This window comes from Diceros bicornis, chromosome 17 (assembly GCF_020826845.1).
Source record: "Diceros bicornis minor isolate mBicDic1 chromosome 17, mDicBic1.mat.cur, whole genome shotgun sequence".
In the NCBI taxonomy this organism is placed as follows: Eukaryota; Metazoa; Chordata; class Mammalia; order Perissodactyla; family Rhinocerotidae; genus Diceros; species Diceros bicornis.
The window spans coordinates 20,312,466-20,336,976 of NC_080756.1; the positions used below are offsets into that span (position 1 = coordinate 20,312,466).

The 24,511-nt window shown below is 40.4% G+C and overlaps 1 protein-coding gene across 1 annotated transcript in view; it reads right to left on the minus strand.

Annotated features, from left to right (window-relative positions):
* SPATS2 (spermatogenesis associated serine rich 2) overlaps positions 1–13,988 on the minus strand; it is a 127,841-nt gene extending 113,853 nt beyond the window's left edge. Inside the window, 1 exon segment of the mRNA XM_058558333.1 lies at positions 13,876–13,988. The gene's annotated coding sequence lies outside the window, so the exon portion shown is untranslated.
* Between the last annotated feature and the right edge of the window lie 10,523 nt (positions 13,989–24,511).

The following is a 24,511-nucleotide window of genomic DNA, read 5'->3' on the forward strand; positions in this document are numbered from 1 at the left end:
TGATGTAAGCGGGATGTTAAAGTCCCCTACTATTTTTCTGTTGCTGTGAATTTCTCCCTTTAGGTTTGTTAATAATTGCTTTATGTATTTTACCATTCCTATGTTAGGTGCATATGTATTAGTAAATGTTACGTCTTCTTGATGGATTGTCTCCTCTATCATTATATAACATCCATCTTTGTCTCTTGTTACCTTTTTTTGGCTTAAAGTCTATTTTGTCTGATATGACTATGGCTACACCTGCTTTCTTTTGGTTGCCATTTGATTCAAGTATCATCTTCCATCCCTTCACTTTGAGCCTATGTTTGTCTTTAGAGCTAAGTCTCCTGGATGCAGCATATAGTTAGGTCTTCTTTTTTAATCCATCCAGCCACTCTGCGTCTTTTGATTGGTGAATTCAATCCATTTACATTTAGGGTGATTATTGATATATAAGGACTTAGTACTGCCATTTTATCTTTTGTTTTCTGGTTGTTCTATATCTCCATTGTTTCTTTTTCCTTGTGTTTCTGTTTGCCATTTCAGTTCAGTGGTTTTCTGTGCTGTGTTTTTCAGTTTCCTCTTTTTTTATGTTTCATATCTCTCTCTAGATTTTTGTTTTGTGGTTACCATGAGGTTTGTACAAAACATCTCATAGATAAAATAGTCCTTTTTCTGCTGAAAGCATCTTATCTTCATTTGCCTATACAGGTTTCATCCTTTTCCTTTTCCCCTTTTGTTTTTGTTGTCATATATTATCCCTTTTTATGTTGTGGGATCATTACCAAATTGAAGTAGCTACAGTTTTTAATGTTTTCCCTTTACCCTTTATGCCAAAATTAAGTGTTTAACAACCTATTCTGATACAGAGTTGCAATTTTCTGATCCTATTTATCACCTTACTCAAAGTTTCAAGTACTTTTGCCTTTTTGTTTCAGGTAGAAGAGTTCCTCTCAACATTTCTTGTGAGGCAGGTCTAATGGTGATGAACTCCCTCACTTTTGTTTGTCTGGGAAAGCCTTTATTTCTCCTTCAAATCTGAAGGATAACTTTGCTGGGTATTCTTGGCTGACAGTTTTTATCTTTTAATATTTTGAGTATGTCATTCCACTCTCTCTTGACCTGTAGAGTTTCTGCTGAGAAATCTGCTGATAGCCTAATGGGAGTTCTTTCATAAGTTACTGTCCTTTTTCCCCTGGTTGCCTTTAAAATTTTTTATCATTGACTTTTGACGATTTTAATATAATGTGTCTTGGAGAAGGTCTTTTTGTGTTGAGATAATTAGGTGTTCTATTAGCTTTGTGGATTTGTATATCCAGTTCCTTCCCCAGATTTGGGAAGTTCTCAGCTATTATTTATTTAAATAAGCTCTCTGCTCCCTTCTCCCTCTCTTCTCCTTCTGGGATACCCATTATCTTTATGTTACCTTTTCTATTGGAGTTGCATAGTTCTCAGAGTTTTTCTTTTTCTTTTTAAAATCTTAGTTCCCTCTCCTCTTCTACCTGAACCATTTCTAGATTTCTATCTTCGATGTCACGAATTCTCTCTTCCATACAGTCTGCTCTATTTCTAATGCTTTCTACTGCATTCTTCATCCCACTTATTGAGTTCTTCAACTCCAGAATTTGTTTGGTTCTTTTCTAGTTTCAATCTCTTTGGTGAAGTACTCCTTCTGTTCATCAATTTTATTCCTGAACTCACTGAACTGCCTTTCTGAGTTTTCTTATAGCTCATTGACTTTCTTCATGACAGCTATTTTGAATTCTCTATCAGATCACAATCTTCCATGACTTTAAGTTTGGTTTCTGGAGAATTGTCATTTTCTTTTGGTGATACTGTGTTACCATGGTTTTTCATGGTGCTTGCTGAATTGTTCCTCTGCCAGCGCATTTGAAGTAGTCAACACCTTTCTTATTTAGGTCAAGCTTTGTTTAATTTGAGTCTAACAATTCAACAGGTTGGTAATTAGAGGCCTTTCTTTTGTTTTTCAGTATATGGTACTATAGCACAAGTTTCTGGTTTCTCTTACCTGAGCTGCCTCTGGCTATATTTGAGAATCGCCACTTTCCACCTTCTACTACCTCTGCCAGAAGTGTTGCCGGAGCCCTCCTGGTCACTGCTTGTGTCTCCAGGGTTGCTGGTACCTTGCTGCTCCTGGTGTCGCTGTAGTCATTGGCATCCCCACTAGGGGCACCGGGATGGTGGGCAGCTCTGCCACATCCAGGGTCACCTGAATCAGGCACTGCTGCCACGGCAGGGAGAGGGGAAGGGTGGGGGGAGCCAGGGTCACAGGTGCTGCTGCAGCTGGGGGTACCAGGGTTGCAGGGCCCACCACTGCTGCTGCCTAGTTCCCTCTGGCCACCGGGTGCTGCTGTAGCCAGGAAACCAGAGTTGTGTCACTGCCTCCACTGCTGCTACCAGGTTCCCTGGGGCTGCAGGCTCAGCCGCTGCAGCCAGGGGGCCAGGATCACAGGCACCACTCCTGCTGTTCCCCTAGTTCCGCCTCCTCTGTGTATTCCAATCCACCCACCTTCAGCTGTGCAGATGTGTGGATCTCTCTGGCATCCTGGTGTATTGAACAGATGAACCTTTGCTGAGTTATGGATGTTTTACTAGTTGTAGATTAAAGAGGAGAGACAAAGGGAGCATCTCACACTGCCATGATGCTAATGTCACTCTCCACAGGTGGAACTTTTAAAGAGAAACAGTATATTTGCATAGTCGCAAAGTATCTCCCTAAAATATTTATTTATTATTATGGAGGTTTAAACATTTTTCCAAATTCTTTGATACTTCTCCCGCTAGGAGGTGGAACTTAATTCCCCTCCCCATGAGTGTGGGCTGGACTTAGAAACTCGCTTTTAACAAAAAGAGTATGGAAACAGAAAAGCGGAAATTTTAGTGAAGAAACCTGGCAGACACCACCTTAATCAAGCCATCAAGGTTAACTAACATTACCAGTAATAAGACATGTTGATATCCCCTATCCCCTGACACGATGCGACGAGAAGAACATATCATCTCTGTGGTATTCTTCCCAAAAATCCATAACCTCTGTCTGATCATGAGAAAATATCAGACAAACCTATATTAAGGGATGTCCTACAAAATACCTGACTAGTACTCTTGAAAAGTATCAAGGTAGTGAAAAAGACAAGGTAAAACTGAGAAACTGTCACAGATAGGAGGGCATTAAAGAGACATGATGGCTAATTGCAATGTGGGATTCTGGATCCCAGAACTTTTTAGGACATTAGTGAAAAAATAAGAAATCCAAATAAGGTCTATAGTTTAATACTGTCATACCAACATTAATTTCTTAGCTTTGATAAATGTACTAAGGTTATGAAAGATGTTAACATTAGGGGAAGTGGGGAAAGAGTATATGGGAGCTCCCTCTACTATCTTTACTCTTCTGCAAATTTAAAATTATTTCAAAATAAAAAAAAAGCTATTTGGCAGTATTCACCAAAATTTTTAGAATATACCCTCTCACCCAGAAATTCTCTTCTAGCAACCTAAAGAAACACTCACATATGTCCAACAGGAAGCATATAAAAAAGTGTTCACTGAAACACTGTTAGAAACTACAATGGATATATATACATCATTCAATTGGGAAATGGTTAAACGGTATATTATAGAATGAAGAACACCATGCAGAGGTTAAAAGGATAAAATGGATCTCTATATACTGATATGAAAAAATCCCCAAGACATATTAAGAGGAAGTTACAGAATTATATATAAAGACAACAATACATACAAAAATATTTTTTATATAAGTATGTAAATGTAAGTGAAATAATCTGAAAGGGTACAAACTGGGCTTATAATAGGATTATCCGTGGAGAGAGGAATGTCATTGAGGAGGAGTGTTATTTGGGAAGGACAAGGGTTAAGGATCAAGGTAAAGGGGAACTTTCACTTTTTGCTCTATATATTTCTATAATGCTTGAATTTTTTCAATATTTATAAACTACTTCGCAATAAAAAATGAGGAAAAAAATAAGCATTTCATACACTACAAAAATTCTTCTATCAGCAAGGAATAACTCTGGAAAGATATATAAGAGAAAGTACTATCAGTGATTGCCTTTGGGGAAGAGAACTGGGGAAACTGTTTTCACCATTCACTTCTGTACAGCTCAATTTTGTTTACCATGTGTATGCACTGCTTTAAAAAAATTTAATGCACATTTTTAAAAGTACACTATGATAAGTGCTATTATGAAAGTATGGAATAGATTTAAAACCCCAAAAGGAGTGTTTGGTCTGCCCGAGAGACTTCAGGCAGGCCAGTCACCAACAGACTTAGAAGGCATTCCAGGCAGAGTTTATGGAGTGGGAAAGGCACAGAGGCATCACAAAAGATAGGAGGGCTCAGAGCTGAGGTGTATAGAAGAAAGCTTGGGAGTACAGGCAGAGAGGGCCTTCAGCAGAGATTGGAATAATCACCAACTCCTGAAAGCATGCACTTCCCTTTGCTGCCTCTTTCAAGAAAATAATCAAATTTAGACTTGCATACAGTTTTCTGTATGTTCTGCTTAAAGCTACTGCCCCATTCCAAATCACGACATAATGAAATGAACATGTCTACCTGTAAACCTGGTAGAAATGTTCAGTTCAAGACAGTACAATCCTGACTAGAAAGATTCTAAATTAATAAATACTTTGGTCTCCTATTCTCATTTGTCTTCTTTGACCAGCCCATAAAGCCAAGTTGCAATAAGCATAAAAACACTGATAATACATCAACCACATACCAGTGAATATAAACAGTATGCTTCCCTGACCCAGTTTTCAAAAAATTTTGATTGTGGCATTTATAACAAATGTCTCATAACAGGGTAGAACGAAGAAAGATGATCTAAATCTCAGCTATAAATAGACGACACTACTGCTCTGTAGTTCTTAGGAATGGGTTAAACATTGGTGATATATTGATTTCTGCCAAAGATAAACTGATTTTTGCATGTGTGTTTCTAATTTCTTGATTTGGGGACATCAATTAAAAGCAAAGTATCAACAATGACATAGTCAAACTTTTATTGACAACAAACAATAGGCTTTGTTGCCTCTCCTACTTGGAAAAGCTAGGCAAAGTTTCCTTCTAATTCAATTAGTCACACGTAGCAAAAATAATTATAACCATATTATTAATATTTATTGAGTGTATACTATGTGCACTCACTGAGCTAACTGTTTTATAGCCATTAAAACTCAGTGGTCATAACTCAACAAAAAGACAATCTGCTTAAAAAAATGGACAAAGAATTTAAACAGACATTTCTCCAAAGAAGATACACAAATGACCAACAAGTGCATGAAAAGATGCTCAACGTCACTAGTCACTATGGAAATGCAAATCAAATTCACAATGAGACACTACTTCACACCTACTAAGATGGTTAGAATCAATAAAAAAGGAAAATAACAAGTGTTGGCAAGCATGCAGAGAAACTGGAACCTTCGAACACTGCTGTGGGAATGTAAAATACTGCAGCTGCTGTGGAAAATAGTATGGCAGTTCCTTAAAAAGTTAAATGTAGAAATATTATACCACCCAGCAATTCTATTCTCAAGTACACACGCAAAAAAACGGAAACAGGTATTCAAACAAATACTAGTCCATGAATGTTCATGGCAGCATTATTCACAATAGGCAAAAAGTGGAAATGACACAACTGTCTATCAACAGATAAATGGATAAACAAAATGTGACATATCCATACAATGGAATAGTATTCAGCTATAAAAAGGAATAAAGTACTGATACAGGGCCGGCCCCGTGGCTTAGCGGTTAAGTGCGCGTGCTCCACTGCTGGCGGCCCGGGTTCGGATCCCGGGCGCGCACCGACGCACCACTTCTCCAGCCATGCTGAGGCCACGTCTCACATACAGCAACTAGAAGGATGTGCAGCTATGACATACAACTATCTACTGGGGCTTTGGGGGGGAAAAATAAATAAATAAAATCTTTAAAAAAATAAATCGTATTATATGATTCCATTTATTTGAAATATCCAGAATAGGTAAATCTGTACAGACAGAAAGCAGATTGATGGTTACCAAGAGATAGGTGGAGGGGAGAATGAGGAGTGACTGCTTAATGGGTACCGGGTCTCCTTTGGGGGTGATGCAAAAGTTCTGGAACTAGATAGAGTGATGGTTGTACAACACTGTGAATGTACTAAATACCACCGAACTGTATACTTTAAAACGGTTAATTTTGTTATATGAATTTCACCTCAAAAAAAAAATTCAACAGTCATGACAACTCTGTGGTAGGGATTACTACTGCACCAATTTTGCAGATTCAGAAACAGTCTCAAAGAAATTAAATGACTTGACGAAGTCCACAGAGGGAGTAGGTAGAGGAGCAGAGATTCAAAGCCAGATTTGTGCACCAGATTTGTGCTCTTTTTTTTTTTTTAATGCTGATAGAATGTATGACCTTCAGAGTCCCTCTCCTCAACAATTAATTTTATGCCCCACTATCTATAATCCAACTTATTAGCAACTCCTACACGATACAACTAACAGGTTTCTGCTCTTAACTAACATGTTATATAGCTTCCCTATTTTAATAAGAAATTAGAAGAAAAACAGTACAACATGGAAATATTATAAATATACTATCAGTATTAGCCTGATCATAATTAATACCACTCAGTAGATTCAGATTTCAGGCATCAAAAAGTTCAGCTGCCAAGAAGTTTAATAACATACCTGGGGCTATTTCACAATGGAAATGATTAGCCAGTAGAGTGTGAAAGGATGGTGTGTTCTCAGCTTTACTGCCCAATCAAAAGTGTACTCATGCAATGGCTATAATCACCAAGACAAAAAATCACAAATGTTGGAGAGGATGTGGAGAAAAGGAAACCCTCATTCACTGCTGGTGGGAATGCAAACTAGTGCTGCCTCTATGGAAAACAGTATGGAGATTCCTCAAAAAATTAAAAATAGAAATATCTTACAATCCAGCTATCCCACTTCTGGGTATTTATCCAAAGAACTTGAAATCAACAATCCAAAGAGGCTTATGCACGCCTATGTTCCTTGCCGCATTATTCACTATAGCCAAGACATGGAAGCAACCCAAGTGTCCGTCAACAGATGATTGAATAAAGAAGATGTGGTATATATATATACAATGGAATACTACTCAGCCATAAAAAAAAAGACAAAATTGTCACATTTGCAACAACACAGATGGACCTGGAGGGTACTATGTTAAGTGAAATAAGCCAGACAGAGAAAGACAAACACTGTATGACCTCTCTGATATGTGGAATATAAACTAACACACAGACAGAACAGTTTGGTGGTCACCAGGGGGAAGGGAGTTGGGGGGTGGGCAAAAGGGGTGAAGCGGTGACTGACAAATAATAATGTTCAACTGGAATCTCACAATGTTATCAACTATTATGACATGAAAAGAAAAAATGTACTCAGGTAAAAATTGAATATAATTCTACTTAAACTTAGTTAAATGTTAAGATTTTAGGTAACAAGTAATTAGGATGAAGTTATGAAATATCCTCCCTTTTTCAGGAGCTTTTTCTACTTCATCTGGTTAGATGCCCAAACACAAATTTAGTAATCATTGCTGTTGCATTGTTTCCTGTGCTCCCAAATTACAATAACATCACATAATAACACCCTGTAGTCTAACTTATGGGATCATCATAACATTATGGGCAGGCAGACAAATGCTAAATGTCAAAAATCAACTTTTAAAAGACCGACATAAGGGGCCGGCCCCATGGTGTAGCAGTTAAGTGCTCGTGCTCCACTGCTGGCAGCCCAGGTTCGACCCCAGACGTGCACCGACGCACCGCTTGTCAGGCCATGCTGTGGCAGTGTCCCGCATAAAGTGGAGGAAGATCAGCATGGATGTTAGCTCAGGGCCAGTCTTCCTCAGCAAAAAGAGGAGGACTGACATGGATGTTAGCTCAGGGCTGATCTTCCTCACAAAAAAAAAGAATAAAAGACCGACATAAAATATAACCTTTGAGAGTGACAGAGATGAAAATTACCCAACTAAGCCTTGTTTAAAGCACTGTCAACTTAACAAGGAATTAGACAACCATCTCAAGAAAGCTAGTGTGTACTGACTAGTAAGATATAACAAATAAGTCTGCATCTAAGCTAAATGGCTGACTTAAGTCTGTAGTGGTTCTGTACCACCTACCATTCAGGTAGAATACTTTAGCTTCCTGTCATTCCGTCTTAGTTACAGACGAGTTTCACTGTTTTCATCAAATGTGAGGGAGCTTCTTATGATGAAATCCTTGTACTGAGGGCTTGTGCAGGATATGCAGGGAGGCTATGAAGGCAATTTACTGTAAAGACATAAAAAGATAACCAAACTATGCAGAAGAGTGACTTCCACCACACACTAATGCACATTTTGAATCAATGTAACAGTAAAAGATAACCAGGAAGAGCCAGCAGTGGGCTGATCACATTGACATGTGTAATCAGACACCAAGCGGATAATTTAAAGAAACGTATTGCTTTACTATTAATGGTAGCCTTAAAACAACAGCAAATCATTTACTACTGGGCAGATCACATGCACTCAACAGAGGAAAGAATAGGGGTTTTACAAATTGGTCTTTTCAGTCATATACAGGTCAATACGAAGCAACATCATTGGCAGCACCTTCAGGTACAAAAGACATCTTCACTTATCTATCATGACTCATCTACAACCATAAAACGGCCTCATCACAAACTTCCTTCTCTTCAGGCTCAAAACTCTTTAGCCAATTCTAAAGAAGGCACAACCTCCACAACTAGTAATCATGTCATTTTTCTAATTGAGTAATGTAAAAATCCTTCTTCTTACCAGCAATCCAAGGTTGTTATTTAGGGTTTGAACTAGGAAGAATCCCTATGTAACCCCTAACCACAAATTAGTCATGGGACAATGACTGCAGAAGTTGCCTTTAAGCCAACAGTTATAACTTCAAACCTTGCAGAATGTTTTAAGAGCCTGGGGCTGCTATCTGTAGAAGATGATGTATATTTCAGGAACCCACCCTTATAGGCCACCATGGTAGATGTGAACATGCAGAATAAATGCTGGCCTCTGGCCAATCCTAAAGTATAAACCTAAAGATAAAATGTTTACAAACTTCAAATCTTTAGAAATATTTCAGAACCAACAGACCACCTCCAAGGTAAGTGTGGGCTCACAAAGTCTCCTGTGAGGCTCCCAGGAAATGGCAGTGAGCCTGAAGTCCCTTTGTAACCCAATAATCTCAAGAAGCAAGACGCAGGAATAATTAACCTCCTTGTGACACTTGAAAAAAATGAAATGGGAGGTTAGACCCATCCTAAGAGAGAGTTCGCTGTTGCTCTGCAGCTATTTCAATCTATTATATTTGGTACTATGTGACAACTCTCTCTCACATACATATATACGAAGAGAGGGAGAAAATGGAGTCAAACAAATGACTTCAGCCAATTTTACTTCCTGTATTACAGCTACCTTCTTGAAATATTTAAAACATATAGTAGGCACTCAAACTTTTTTCAATTAATAAAGAAGGGATACAGCAGGTAAGCAGTAACCAGCAGCTCACACATGTAAAACCTTTTTAAATGAAAAAAGTACCCTGAATCTCAATCAAAGGCAGCAAAGTGAACTGAAAATGCTCTACATTATTGACATTTTTCAAATACACATACAGACAATGCTCTTAAGATGAGTATCCACATTCACAGGTATGACTGGAAAGATCTGTATATAACAAATGGTTCCTTCCACATTGAATACATGTCATACTTTAGAACAGAAATTCTAATTTTCTTCATCAGCTGAACTAAAAGATTTTCAAAACTACTTTTATTGCTAAGTTGAAATGTATTTTAATGTGCTTGCCAGATGTCATGATACATAAATATAAGTAAGGAGAAGCTAAAAGAGAGCCATGAAAACTGGGTAAATCATTTCCTCTTTAATCATTTCCAGGACAAGTGTCGTGGAAAAAGACAGAAAAATTCAGTAGAGGAAACATCATCCCTCAAACATAAGGTCAAGTGCTATCTTCAGGTGAACACATAATAAAATCACCACTTAAAAGTAACCAAGCTTCCGAGCCAGCCCTGATGGCCTAGTGGTTACAAGTCCTGTGCACTCCGCTTCGACGGCCCAGGTTCAGCTCCCAGGCGTGGAACAACACCACTTGTCTGTTAGTAGCCATGCTGCGGCGGCAGCTCACATAGAAGAACTAGAAGGGCTTACAACTAAAACATACAACTATGTACTGGGACTTTGGGGAGAAAAAACAAAGAGAGGAAGAATGGCAACAGATGTTAGCTCAGAGCAAATCTTTCCCAGCCAAAAAAAAAAAAAAAAACAGTAACGAAGCTTCCTCAAAAAATTAAACATAGAATTACCAAATTACCTAGAAATCCCACTTCTGTGTATATACCCAAAAGGATTGAAAGCAAGGACTCAGATATCTGTACGCCAATGTTCACAGCAGCATTATATGTAATAGCCAAAAAGGTGGAAACAATCCAAGTGTCCACCGGCAGATGAATGGATAAACAAAATGTGCTATACACATACACGGAATATTATTCAGTCCTAAAAAAGAATGAAATTCTGACATAGGCTAAAACACTGATGAACCTTGAAGACACAGTGCTAAGTGAAATAAGCCAGATACAAATGGACAAATACTATGATTTCACTTACAAGAGGTACCTAGAAGTAGTCATATTCATAGAGACAGAAAGTGGAATGGTGGTTGCCAGGGTCTGGGGGAAGAAAGGAATGCAGAGCTATTTAATAGGTACAGAGTTTCAGTTTGGGAAGATAAAAATGTTCTGGAAACGGATGGTGGTGATGGTTGCACTCAGTGTGAATGTACTTAATGCCACTGAACTGTACACTTAAAAATGGTTTAAATGGTCAATTTTACATTATATATATTTTACCACAATTTTTTTTTAAAGTAACCAAGCAAGAATGATGGTCAAACCTCTGTGGGAAAAACTTATCAAGAAAAGTGGTAAGAGTCTGTAACAAGCATGCTTCACTGCCATCCTCCAGAGCCTCGGTGACTTACCTGAAAGTCAAGACCTTAGAACTGGAGAGATGGACACGCCATTTTCATGTTGCTACAGATATATACCAAGCAACTGAGGACACTGAACTATATCCTACCGGAGGTCTTTGCTAAATAATGAATAGACTCCCCTTCCAACAATTAAATCAGAAAAAAAAACAAGCTTTTCCTTCCAGTCTCCAATGGAAGCAGCAAGATTGAAATAATCAGTTTTACTTCTTTCTAACAAAGAAGCACAGCGGATCCTAAAGAGTAACTTTAAGTTCCCAACTTTAATATGGTGGCTCTACAATGGGAAACTGCAAGCAGCAATAAAAAAAAATAATAATAATAATAGTATATATAAACTTCCTCCACTGCCTTTATTAAGTGACTTTGTACAAGTTACTTAATCTTTCTGAGCCTCATCTGAAAAATAAGGATAACGCTTACAACTACCTTGTAAGGGTTGTTTGAAGATCTCATAAGGTAATACATATAAAACACACTGAAGTCAGTGCCTAGACTACATAAATGCTCAACAAATAAAAATTCCCTCCTCTTCTGTCATTCACTAGTGTCTGCAGCCCTTCGCTACTCCTGGATCAGCCTCCAAGGGCTATGCTGATGTTTTGGGCAATTACCTATGGCTCCTCCCTCAGGCCCCAGCTGTTTCTTGCAGTTCAAGTTGTTTCACTCCTGGTCTCTAAGAGGATCCTGTCTATATTTAGAGATAATGCCAGAACCAACTGTGGACTCAACAGGTGCTTGGAGGGCACTTGAGTACTCAGCAGTGTTTGATTGTTTTCCAGAGTTAATTGGTTTTGGCTCTACAACTGGCTTTCCTGACTTCTACAAGGAAGAGTGCCACGTATGCACAGTACTTCAGCAGTACACTAGACTAAACAGAAAATTAAGTGTGCTCACAGGACAAACCCTTAGCAAGAAGACGTTTTAGCCCTATTATCAAGACCTCAGAAGATTTATTAAATCACAGGAGCAATAAACATTCAATAAACTCTACAGATGTAGCCCACTAACCCAATCTTCAGCTAAATCACTACTATCACATCAGTCAAGTTTCAACCAATTCATGCTGCTTGTACTACAACCATGATTGGGAGGAGGGAGAGAGCAGGAAGAACAATCAGGCAGGGAAGATTTAAAGAAGGCTTCCAACAGAGCTGGGTCTGAATTCAGCTTTATTTACTAGCGTTGTGACCTTAGTATGTTATTTAACATCTTAATTTATAAACTAGGAAATAATTGTGAGGATTAAATTAAATGAGATAATGCAAGAATAACCACCTTGGCACCTGGCCTAGCCCACTGGAAGAGGTCAATAAAGAGCCACATTATCACTAATGAGGACACTGCACTCACTTCTTGCTTTGTTCAGTTTTTATGACGTATAAGAAAAGTGACAATTTAGATCATTATTTCCGGACCTTTATAAAGTAGCCTAATGCTACTATGAGACCTAGCTGAGAAATACAAACTGATGAGTTCCCAGAAATCTTAGATGAGTCAGCAAAACAATGCTTTTTTACTAAAAAAAAGCTTAACATACACTATTTATGAACATATAAAGGTAACTACAATTTCAAAATCAGCAGTCTTGTATCCAGTACCATTCAAAATCCAAGTATCAAAGAAATGTAAAGATCATAACCCCAGAAATACTTTCCCACAATATTTTCAAATCACCTTAATTCAAACTAGAACGTATGAGACAGACAGCCTGGTAATTTGAAATCAGCATCAAGAATCTCTTGAGGCAGAACCCAAACTCTCTCCCACGAGCATAAAACCAGTAGCAGATGGTACATGAACATTTCTCAGTGAGAAACTGCAATTCTAACAAAGTACAGATAACTTCGATTTTATCAAGGCTATTCATCACCTTTTGGTCTAAATGAAAACAAACCCTTGGTTCTCCCCCAAACACCATGAACTTGGCATTATCACTGACCTAACTCAAAGCAAGATGCCTATTTTGGTGATCTGTCCTCTCCTGCTTCATTAACCACAGGTAAATTACATAAAGTAACCTGCTGAAAAGAAGAGAAATAAATATTACTGGAATGCTTTAATGGACTGCATAAATGATAACCAAATTATTAAAACAGCGGCTTGCACTCTTCAGCAGAGGGACAAGCCTGAGAAAGATTCACCTTCTAAAAGAACCCAATCATCCTGGGTGAATTAGGAGAAAGATGCCACTCTACTCCACCTACCCTATACTCTGTAACTGGATCTACCCCTTCTGCTTTAATTCAAGCCCAAACCACACCTATTTTACTTCTCTGCCCCTCTTTGCCTTATTTTCCGTTCCGTTTTCCCCCTCCATTCCAAGAACGCCTTTCTTTTATTTTCAAACCCCACTTTGCCCCCAAATCCTAAGGACCTCGGACACCCACGCAGGTGACCTTATGCATCCCCAAACCATTCCCAATTCATTGTACTTCTCATCCCAAATGACCCATTCTTTCATTCTTTTCAGTCTCTCGTTGTTTCTTAAAATCCAATACCCCACACACGCTCACACCCGAGTCCCCCCCTCACTCCATTGTTTCCCCGGCCTATGCCTCTGGAAACACCCCAACTCGGACCCGTGTGCTTCGGCCCGCCCCACTGACCCCAGAAACCTTTCACCATCTGGGCACACCAGGTCCCAAAGGGCTCACGTCCCCCTACTCTCTGTACCCCAACCCCCAACCAATGCCCCCTCCTCCTGTGCCCTCCCTCAAGCCCGCTCCCTGCACGTCTGTGCCCCTCTTTATCCCCCACCAACCCCTCCACCCAGCACCTCAGCCTCACCTACCCCGGGCCCCCGCAGTCGCCGCGTCCCCCCAGTTCCGGGCTCTACGTCCCGGACGCTCTGGGATCTGGGAAAAGGAAAGGAGATCCTCCGCCTCCTTCTCCTCCTCTTCTGGAGCCGCCGCCGTCGCCGCCGCGCTCCTCCCCCAGCTCGCCCGGAGCCGGACGCCGCCCCGCCCCCACCGCCCCTTTCACCGCTTCCCCCCTCGGCAGGGCGGCGGGCTGGGAATCGCAGCCGCGGCTGGGGGCCGGAGCGCCAGCGGATCCACACCGACCTCGCCGGGGCTCGAGCTGCTCGCCCCGCCCCGTAGCCCGCTCGGGCGCGTGCGCGCCAGCCAGCCAGCGCACAGCGCGCGTGCTCGCGCCGGCGCAAACCCGGCGCGCCAGGCTCGAGGCTGTTGCAGCCAACGGGCGCGTGAGCGAGGTCGGGGTGCGAGGCGGCCCCCGCGCCGGGGACCTACAAGTGGGGAGGCGCGAGGGGAAAGGCGGACTCCGGGTCGTCGGGTACCGCTCCTCTCGTGGCCCCGTCCCTCGCGCCTCGCACTGCCCGCCGGGTCGCGCGCCTGAGCTGAAGGATCTCGGGCGTCGCCGGGGATTAGGCATAACGAGGAGGGGCAGGAATTAGAGGAGTGGGTCCGAAACAAACTAAAGGGAAGTGGGGACGGGTAGGACACGAGCTCGCGTCCGCGTGCAGAACGGTCCTTGCCCACAAAGAGTCGGCGGCGTGGGGTGGGGGAATAGCGCGCGCTGAGAGCTGAGGGCCGAGCTGGAACTGCCGGAAAGAGCCGAAACTCCCCCGGAGACTGCCGAAGGCGGGCGCCTCGAGGGGAACCTCGCGAGGGGCTTTTTGATCTCGGTCCTGGCTGGGACACGGTCTTGGGCCGCCCTCCCTTTCGCTGTTCACGACTCCGCCCCCAGGGCTTCCCACCACTTTCCCCTTCACCTCGTTCCCGACCCACGTTTTACTCCAAGGGCCATTTCAGAGCCATAGGCTGCAAGAAAAGCCCGGACGTCCGGACTGCGCGGCCGCTCAGCCTCCTGGGAGTCGTTAGAGGCCGGTGCGGGGACAGGGGAAGGATGCGGCCCGGGCCTGGCGCAGGACAACCTCTGGAGCGAATTGAGGATCCTCCAACCCCGCCACGTCCGCCGACGTGCTGCCAGAGTCCGCTTCTGAGTCGGTTTTCTGGTCTGCTCAGCTGTCTGCATTCCTCTGCGGCTGTGGTCAGTCACGCCGCCCGTCGGATCTTTCCGTTAAATACTTTTGTGTCTTCGTGGTCAGATTCCCAAGCTCCCCAGGACCAAAACCATCCCTAATATTTGTGCACCTTTATAACCAGTGTCCTGCATGTGTGAAGCACTCACCCCGCTGTCAACTGGTCAGCCGTCGCTTAGGAGCGGCTGCAGGCTGGGAATTTAGACAATCGGCATTAAAAAGGTTAATCAGATTCTGTTCTCATATTCTTATCCTTTGAGGTCAAGCCATAAGGGGCTCTGGACAGGCACCAACGACAAACCAGAGAGTGTATATGACTGTATAGCTAGACACCACAGGAACAAGGTAGTTTTTGGTTTCCCTACGTTTGTTATTGCAGTCGCAGTATATACTCCAGTAGTGGAGTAGTATACGAAATCCCTACCAAGTTATCTGGTCCCTTGGTTTTTAACTTTGCATGGGGTGGAAATCCCCTGGAGCCCACTGACACCTAGTTAATAATGCCCAATCTAATCCAACCATATCATTTACAGATCTAAAGAAGCAGAGTAGGTAATCCAGCTAGTGAGGGCACTACACCATGTGTTGCTTACTATTGAATCTTCCTTCAGAGATTCAAATAGACGCAAACCATCCAAATATCTGCTCTCTATTCATTCACTGAATTGACATAAGTATCCATGAGTGGTAGGCATTGTTCTAGGCATTGGGTCACTTACAAAGAAGAATAAAACAAGATCATTATCCCCAAGGAAAGTACCCAGTTGTAAAGGAGGATAAAAGCTATTAAATAACTATAATATTATGATATAATAGTTAATTATAATAATGGGATAAGTGCTGAAACAGAAAAGTGCAAAGTGGTGTAGGAACACAGAGGAATAAGTGACTAATTCTTTCACAATTCCTCGTCCTTCCCATACGGAGTAGAAATAGGATGATAGGACCCTGGTTAATAGGAAACTTGATGCTGAAAAATGGGACCTGAACCAATTGGATCCAAGATCTTATTCCATAATGACTGATTTCACCTACCAAAATTCACTTGGGATACACCTTTATTATACGGCCTGTTGCTGCTGCAAAACCAATATAGTTTCTTTGGGAGGAAAAGAGAGTCCCCACTCTTGGAAAACTTATAATCTGTTAGGAAAGACATGAAGCCTCCCCTAAGAGACCCCACGGTCTAATGGGAGAGAGTTTTTATATGTAGATATCCCACTGAAAGAAAAGGAGGTGGATTAAGGAGCACACCTCCGCCCAATAGATGAGAGCTGTCAAAACATCACTGGAAGTCTAATGAGAGGAAGAATATCATATTTAACAGATCTCCTCTAAGGGAGAGTTCTGAGTGTGATTGAGAGGAACATGTTGCTAAGTCCCTGGGGTGGCAGTAGGGGTAAGCTCCTCACAAGGATTTTACTCAAAAAATAATGGGAGGGGCCAGCCCCTTGGTGCAGCAGTTAAGTGCGTGCGCTCTGTTGCTGGCGGCCCAGGTTGGGATCACGGGCGCGCACCAATGCACCGCTTGTCAGGCCATGCTGTGGTGGCGTCCCACATAAAAAGTGGAGGAAGATGGGCACAGATGTTAGCCCAGGGCCAGTCTTCCTCAGCAAAAAGAGGATTGGTATGGATGTTAGTTCAGGGCTGATCTTCCTCACAAAAAAATAAACAAATAAAAATAAAAAAATAACGGACCTCCAAGGAGGGTCGGTCACGTAGAACATATGTCTTGCTGAGTGGAGTTTGCAAGAGGGGTGCTGCCACTCGTGGCCCACCTTCACCCTTTCTCCATGCAGCACTCAATCAGTCTAGGACATTGAACAAATGTTTCAAAAATACCTTTTGGGGGGCTGGCCCCATGGCCTAGTGGTTAAGTTTGGCACACTTCACTTTGGCATCCTCGGTTCGGTTCCCAGGCACAGACCTACACCACTTGTCTGCAGCCATGCTGTGGCAGCAACCCACATACAAAATAGAGGAAGATTGGCACAGATGTTAGCTCAGGGCGAATCTTCCTCCAGCAAAAAAAAAAAAAAAAATCTTTTGGACCTGGGTTACAAAGATTAATTTTATCGTTGTTCTTTATACTACATATACATTTTCCATTTTGTATGCTATACTTGACAATAAAACAGAGTGATTATGGCCTGCTTTAAAATAATTGCAAATTATTTAAAGTCTGTCTATAAATTATATTGGAGGAAAAGAAATGCTGTAATAAATTCAACATATAATACTTGCAACCTACTCTAAAGAAAATTTTTTAAAAAATTTCTGAAGGATTAAAGTAACTGCTAAGGATTATGTGGGGGAAGAGGGAGAATCCCCCTCTGCCCTTTCCCTTAAGGTTCTTATGGCTGGCCAAATAATTAACAAGACAGGTTAGCAGGAGAAGATAATACCACGTTTAATAAACGTATATACATGGGAGAAACCAGGGACATTGCGTTTCTCCACACAATAGCAGAGATTCTCGTCTTAGATACCATCTTCAGCTAAAGACAAAGGAGGATGTTGGGGGTGGGGGGAGTCAGTTACAGGAGATTACCACTAAAGCACAGTAAACAAGAGTAAAGTTATTATGCAGATTTAAGGCCTCACCTTCCACATTGATAAGTTTCTAGAAATGAGGTCATCCCCCCTCTTCCCAATACAGAGAGAGGGAGATACCTTTACAAATGGAGATTTCCCTTATACATGTAAATGTTTGTCTGGCAACTCCTTGCAGGGCCATCTAGAGAATGTGGCCAGAGAGACAGAAGTTTTGATAAGATGGGCTTGTTGGTGCCTTTCCTATTGTAACATCTATTTTACATTATATTACAGCCATCAGATAGTAACTCCTTCCTGGAACAGATGTTCTATGTCAAATTCTTTAGGCAGTTAGGGAGGGAGGTCAAATGTCCGTCAGAGAAAACAATCAAGGTAAAGAGATATATTTCAGGGTGGCCAAATCTTGATCTCCCACGATTACAAAAGAAGATCATTTTGAAATAACATCCATATGTCTCAGTTCAGCCTTAAGGGAATTAATTTATCCCAGGTTACCTAATGACCAAGTGGCAAAACTAGAACTAAAGATAAATCATGACATCATCTTCACTATGGCAGATATATTCTGCAGATATTAACCTGACCTAATTTGATATGTTTCAAATAGATCCTTGAGATCAGGGCTGTTCTTGTGTTTTTGTTTGTTTGTGTTGAGTTGATATTTTGTAGCTGAAGTGATTGATTGCCAGATTCCAGGTTTTTATTAGGAAGAAAAAGAGGCTGAAGTTAAACTATAACCTGAGAGACATAAAAATTTTACTTATTATCTTGGAGACTTGATAATCAATGACGGTAATTGAAGAACATGATTTTTTAAAGTCTCTGTTGACTAAAGCTGAAGCTACAAACCACAACAGGCATGAAGACCAGCAAAGAACATCTCATAAGGCTGTACTTTTCCTTTGCTTGGACTACCTCTAATACCTAAAAATATTCATGTTGGCAGTCCAAACTGTGAGTCTTAGAAAATGAGTTTCATGGGATGCTAAATAGATGTTATCTGAAAAAACTATTCCAGGTCCAAATGAGTTTCGGAAACACTGGGTAAAATCAAGTTAAACTGTTTTCTTTACTTCCCAGGGTATTTAATATGGTAATGAGCTTTGTTAATATCAAAGAGAACACACTATATAGTATGCAACTTTCCCCAAGGAAACTTTTTTCTCCCAAGAGACTTCCGTGCAGGATTAATGTTTCTTTCGACATCCATTCTATAAAGTTATATTAAAGAGGTTTGATTAGGTCAGCATTTCCCATTTTACAGATAACAAAACTGAGGTCCAAAGACACGGGTAACATACTCAAATTCAGTTGTGTATCAGATGTTTAGAGCTGGAGAAAGCCTAAAATTATCAAAGGTTGAATTGTTACATCACAAAATTAGTGGCAATGTCAGAACCAAAACTCAGATTTGAAACACTCAATTCAGTGAGAGGGCCTTGTAGGTTCATAAGAAACTTGAACTTGATCTTTAGTGAATTTGTTTCTATATGTAAGGCATATACCTAATACTGCTCTACTGTTAAGTTCATTTAAGGAATTTCAGCATGCTCTTTCATTTATACGGTCTGTCGCCATTTTTTAAAAATTGATAATGCCTACCACTCTCTGTAAATGTTTTATGGTTTATAAAGTACTTCATTGTCTTATTTTCTCCTTTGATTGTTTCAACATCCCTGTGATGCAGGCATCATTATCCCCATGTAACAAATGAGGAAACCGAGGCTCTAAATTGTTAAATAACAACTTAACATATTTAGTAAATGTCCTGTTAGTTGCATTGGGAGAAGACAGTCCCTTCCCTCAAGGGACTTCAGTATAGTTAAGGAGACGAGACTTACAGATATGAGACAGAGAATGATTATATGGCAACATGTAAGAAAATGCTTGATAGAATGGTACAAACTAGACAAGAATGCAGAAAGAATTCAGGGGAGAAAGATTACTGGAGATGGAATTAATCAGTGAAGGCATGATTTAGGGATAAACCTTAAGACAGATTGTAAAAGAAGTGTAAAGATTTGGATTAGCAGAGAGGAAAAAGAATTACAGGAAAGAAGAGTGACATCAGCAGAGGCATGAACATGAGAACAAGAAACACACTGATGGAAAAGACTTAGCGTTAGAAAGGGGATGGGTCTGAAATGATCAGTCTCTTAGCTGTGCAAGAAAAGTCAACCGCTAAGAAGTAATGAGTCCCCAGCCACTGAATATAAAATAACATGGCACCATTTGCCTGGCTTGAGCAGTTATTTGCTTTCCAACCCAATTACACGGAAAAGCAGTAAACTTACACTCTCTACTATGGACCTCAGGAGTGGAAAGGAGAAAAAAGCAAGAGAAACCAAGCCCAAACTGATGGTTATGGGTATGGAAGGAGTAACATGAGCCTCACTGGCCCTCAGATCTATGACTGGGAAACATATGAGAAACATAGAAGACATTTATGTTTCCTCCATACCCTTCCTATTCTTTTCTTGATTGGTTGGAATCAAAACAAACAAACAAAACCAGTTAGTGGAACAAGTTTCAATCCCTTGCAGTGACTAAGAGAAAGAGACGGCAAGGAACATGAAGCGAAACAAAGCAGTCAGCTTCTCAGGGTGTGAACTTCAAAACCCAAAGCAGTGGCATGAAATGTGTGTTCAAGCAAAGCTCTAACAGGAAATAGATTGCCCCAGAGTCCCCTAGGAGATCAAATGACAACTAGGAAACACACTTCAGTGGGAGCTTACCCTGAATAACACCCAAATCCAACTTCACAGTTGCTCTCTCCTTCCCAACAAAAGGGGGCGCCACTGAACTCTGGTAACAAACCTGCTAACAACGTGCCACTACTAGATCCTAAAAAAAGCGAAGGGACATATTTTACCCTTGTGACAGCCTTCAGGCGCCATCTGCAGTTCTTAGCTAAGACTGCAATAAACCCATACCTCCTGCTAGCTTGTTAGGACCATCCACTGTTAAGGAGAAAAGAAAACAAAGAAATACTAAATTCAAGTCAGGGAGTTCTCAACAGCCCCTGGGTCCTAGAGTAGATGCAAACACAGCTTTATGCCACAGTGCCTAGGGAAAGATCTAAGGGTCTTATTGGCTATAAGCTCAATGAGCAACCAAAAAAAGCTAATAAATTCCTAGACTGTTTGATTTAAAGGATGATATATTGTCCAGACCTTGAGAACTTAATAGCCCCACAGCACCCCGTTCTGTCTGAACACATCTGAGAATTGCATTTAGTCCTGGGCACCACAATTTAAGAGCAATATTGACAAGAGCCATAAAAATGTTCAAACCCTTTGACCCAGTAATCCTACTCATGGGAATTTATTCTGAAATAATTCAAGAGAATAGATGAATTAGAAACATGAAAATATCGATGCACCATTCTTTATAACAACAAAAATGTATATATTAATAGCCTAAATGTCTCCCAAAAAGGGAATATTATACAGCATTAAAATATAATGATGTGTTATTTGAAAAAATATATATATAATGATAATGCATGCTACGACATGGATGAATCTTGAAAACATTATGTTAAGTGAAAGAAGCCAGACACAAAAGGAGACATTGTATGATTCCATTTATATGAAATGTCCAGGATAGGAAAATCTATAGAGACAGAAAGTAGATTAGTAGTTGCCAGGGGCGGAGGGGAAGAGAGAATGGAGAGAGATTGTTAATGGGTATGGGGTTTCTTTGTGGGGTGATGAAAACATTCTGCAATTAGTGTTGATGGTTGCACAATCTTATGAATACACTAAAAAACACTAAATTGTGTACTTTAGAAGAGTGAATTTTATGGTATGTGAATTATATTTCAAATATATAGATACATATATACATGTACATATGTGTGTGTGTGTATATATATATGAAGCCTTCATAGTAATATATATAAATGCTCATGATTCAATGAGGGGAAAAAAACAGTACAAAATTATATCCCTGATGATTCAATCATGTGAAAATTAATTATGTGCATTTATGGATGAGGACTAGAAGAAAACATGAATAAATTAAAGATAGTTTGATAAAGGTGAATTTTTTATTTGGGGGGGAGATGATGGCCATTATATTGTTCTTTGAGCAATTAAATATTTTATTTTCTTCCCAAGACAGTGTCCACAAGAGGGCAGACAGAAGATGGCAAACCAAACCATTTAACACAAGCCTCAGCTGAAAAGTTAAGAACCCAGAATCCAGGGTTGAAAGCAATCTTAAAGGTCATCTAAATCCAACTTCCTTATATTACAGGGAAAAAACTGAGGCCCAAAATGGTAAAGTGGCTCATCCAAAGTCAGCAGGCTTGTCATGCAAGAGGCAGAAATAGAACCCCATCTCCTAACTTTTCCATCTATCCTCTTTCTACCAAACTACAGCGCTTCCTTAAACAAGGCAATGTTTAATCTGAAAAAGAGAAGATTTAGATGGATATGAAATGAAGGGCAGGTTCTTATCAAGAAAGAATTTTTTGTGGGTTTTGTTTTTTGTCGCAAAAGATGGCAAATCTAGAAAGAAAATACGAGGAAGTTACTTTCAATCCAATAAAAGAACTTCTTAACAATTGAGGATGTCCAAAAGGTGGGACAGGTAGGGGATGTCCTATTCAAACAAAAGCCAAAATAGTCATATCTAAAGCAAGCTATTCTCAAGATTCTGCACGAGATAGGTACTCGGGGTAGAGGTCTTCTCAGTTCCCTTCCAACTCTTTTTAAAGGGTCTATAAATTTTTTATTTGTGGGAGTGGGAGAATACGAAATCATTGGATTTCATTAAATCGACTCAGCTAAAGAATAAGGAAGACCTCTCACTTGCTAATGTCTTAGTTTGCTTAATTATTATTATTTTAGTGAAATTCTGCTTTCAGCTGATTTTCATTACGTCAGGTCCTTTGGGAAGCACATCCCCAGAAAAGTCTCTCAGGGATTATAATGTCCCAGCTTGGTGGCAAAGCAGAATTCCCTTCCAGAAGTTCTAAATTCATATTATTTTTTGTCATGTATTTCTTTTCAAAAAAACAAACAAACAAAAAGGCTGTTTGCGACAACATGGATAGACCTTGAGGGCATTATGCTAAGTGAAATAAGTCAGACAGAGAAATACAAATACCATATGATCTCACTTATATGTGGAATCCAAAATGAAAACAAACAAGCAAAAAACCCCAAAAAACAAGTTCACTGATACAGAGAACAGATTAGAGGTTGCCAGAAGTGGAGGGTGAGGGATGGGCAAAATGGTAAAAGGGAGTAAAAAGGTACAAACTGCCAGTTATAAAATAAGTAAGCCATGGGGATGTAATGTACAGCACGGCAACTATAATAATACTGTATTGCATGTTTGAAAGGTGCTAAGACAGTAAATCTTCAAAGTTCTCATCACAAGAAAAACAATTTTTTTCTAACTATGTATAGTGACAGATGTTAACTAGACTTACTATGGTGATCATTTCACAATATATACAAATATCAAATCATTATGTTGTACATCTAAAATTAATATAATATTGTATGTCAATTATACCTCAATAAAAAAAGTGGTAATAGAAATAAAATGTCATCGCTGATAGCACAAATTTATGTCACAACAGTCAGAATTTAAAACCCCAGCTTAGGCACTTAAAAGTCATTGGGTGAATTACTTAATCTCCCTATGACTGTCTACTAATCTATGTAGTAGAAATAAGAATAACCTTCTCTGAGGAGTGGTTGATGGAATTGCTTGACATCACCACATGTATTGTGCTTAAAAAGTTGCCTAGAATCTAAGAGTTCAATAAAAGGTTATAGTTATTCTTTAAAAAAAAAAAAAAAAAAAAGAGCCAGGCCTGGTGGTGTAGTGGTTAAGATTCGGTGCTCTCACTGTCGTGGCCCAGGTTCGTTTTCTGGTCATGGAACCACACCACTTGTCTGTCAGTTGTCATACTGTGATGGCGGCTTACATAGAAGAACTAAACTAACAACTAGGATACACAACCATGCACTGAAGCTTTAAAAAAAAATGCTGGGCTATACCATTAGCTATTAACAGATAACCTCTGGTGGTGGGTGGGTAGTCTAATCCCGGTAAGGACTCAATTTCAGTACCTGACCACAGGCCAGGACAAGAAGGAAGATGAAATCCAAACACGGTTTAATCACAGTCTTTCCTCCTAAGAGGTAAACATTCTTTAACCTCTTTCTCACTTCTCACCTAGTACCCCAACCCATACCCACAAAACTCTCTCCTGTGGAAAACTTAGTATCAATCCACACTAAAGTGACCAACGGGGTAAGAGTTGGGTGGCAGACCACCCATGCTGTAGCATCTCGGAAACTACAAAGACGTCTGCTTTTCTGCATTGAAGGACTGAGACTCCAGAGGTCAGGGAACAGCCTCCCTAATTGAAATGAATCTGCCAAAGGATGACAAGAGAGTTCTGCAAGGAGAATCTGCAGGTGAAAAGAGCCATCTTACAAGCAGTTCCCCATCTCCTTCCCAAAAAATTCATCTTACCCTCAGAATTGTCTCATTCTGAGGCCTTCTGCTATTACAACTGGCCCAGACGAGTTCCACCCCATTTTACAACTACAGCCCAAGAATGGCCAAACCAAACCACTTCCCTGGTTCCCCATAAACAGCTAAGAAAGGCTGGAATTTTCTTTTCTTAATTATAAAACAAGAGAGAGAGTCTAGAAAAGAGTGAGAGGGGAGAGAGACCACTTATAACCCTACCACCACAACACAATCCATCATTCTTCTTCAGTTCTTTCTAACTGTTATTTGTGAGCATTCATACAGTGATTTACAGGACTGAGAGGAAATTTTTAAAAAAAATACAAAATACACTAATACACTCTAGGAAAATTCAGCCATACCAGTACAA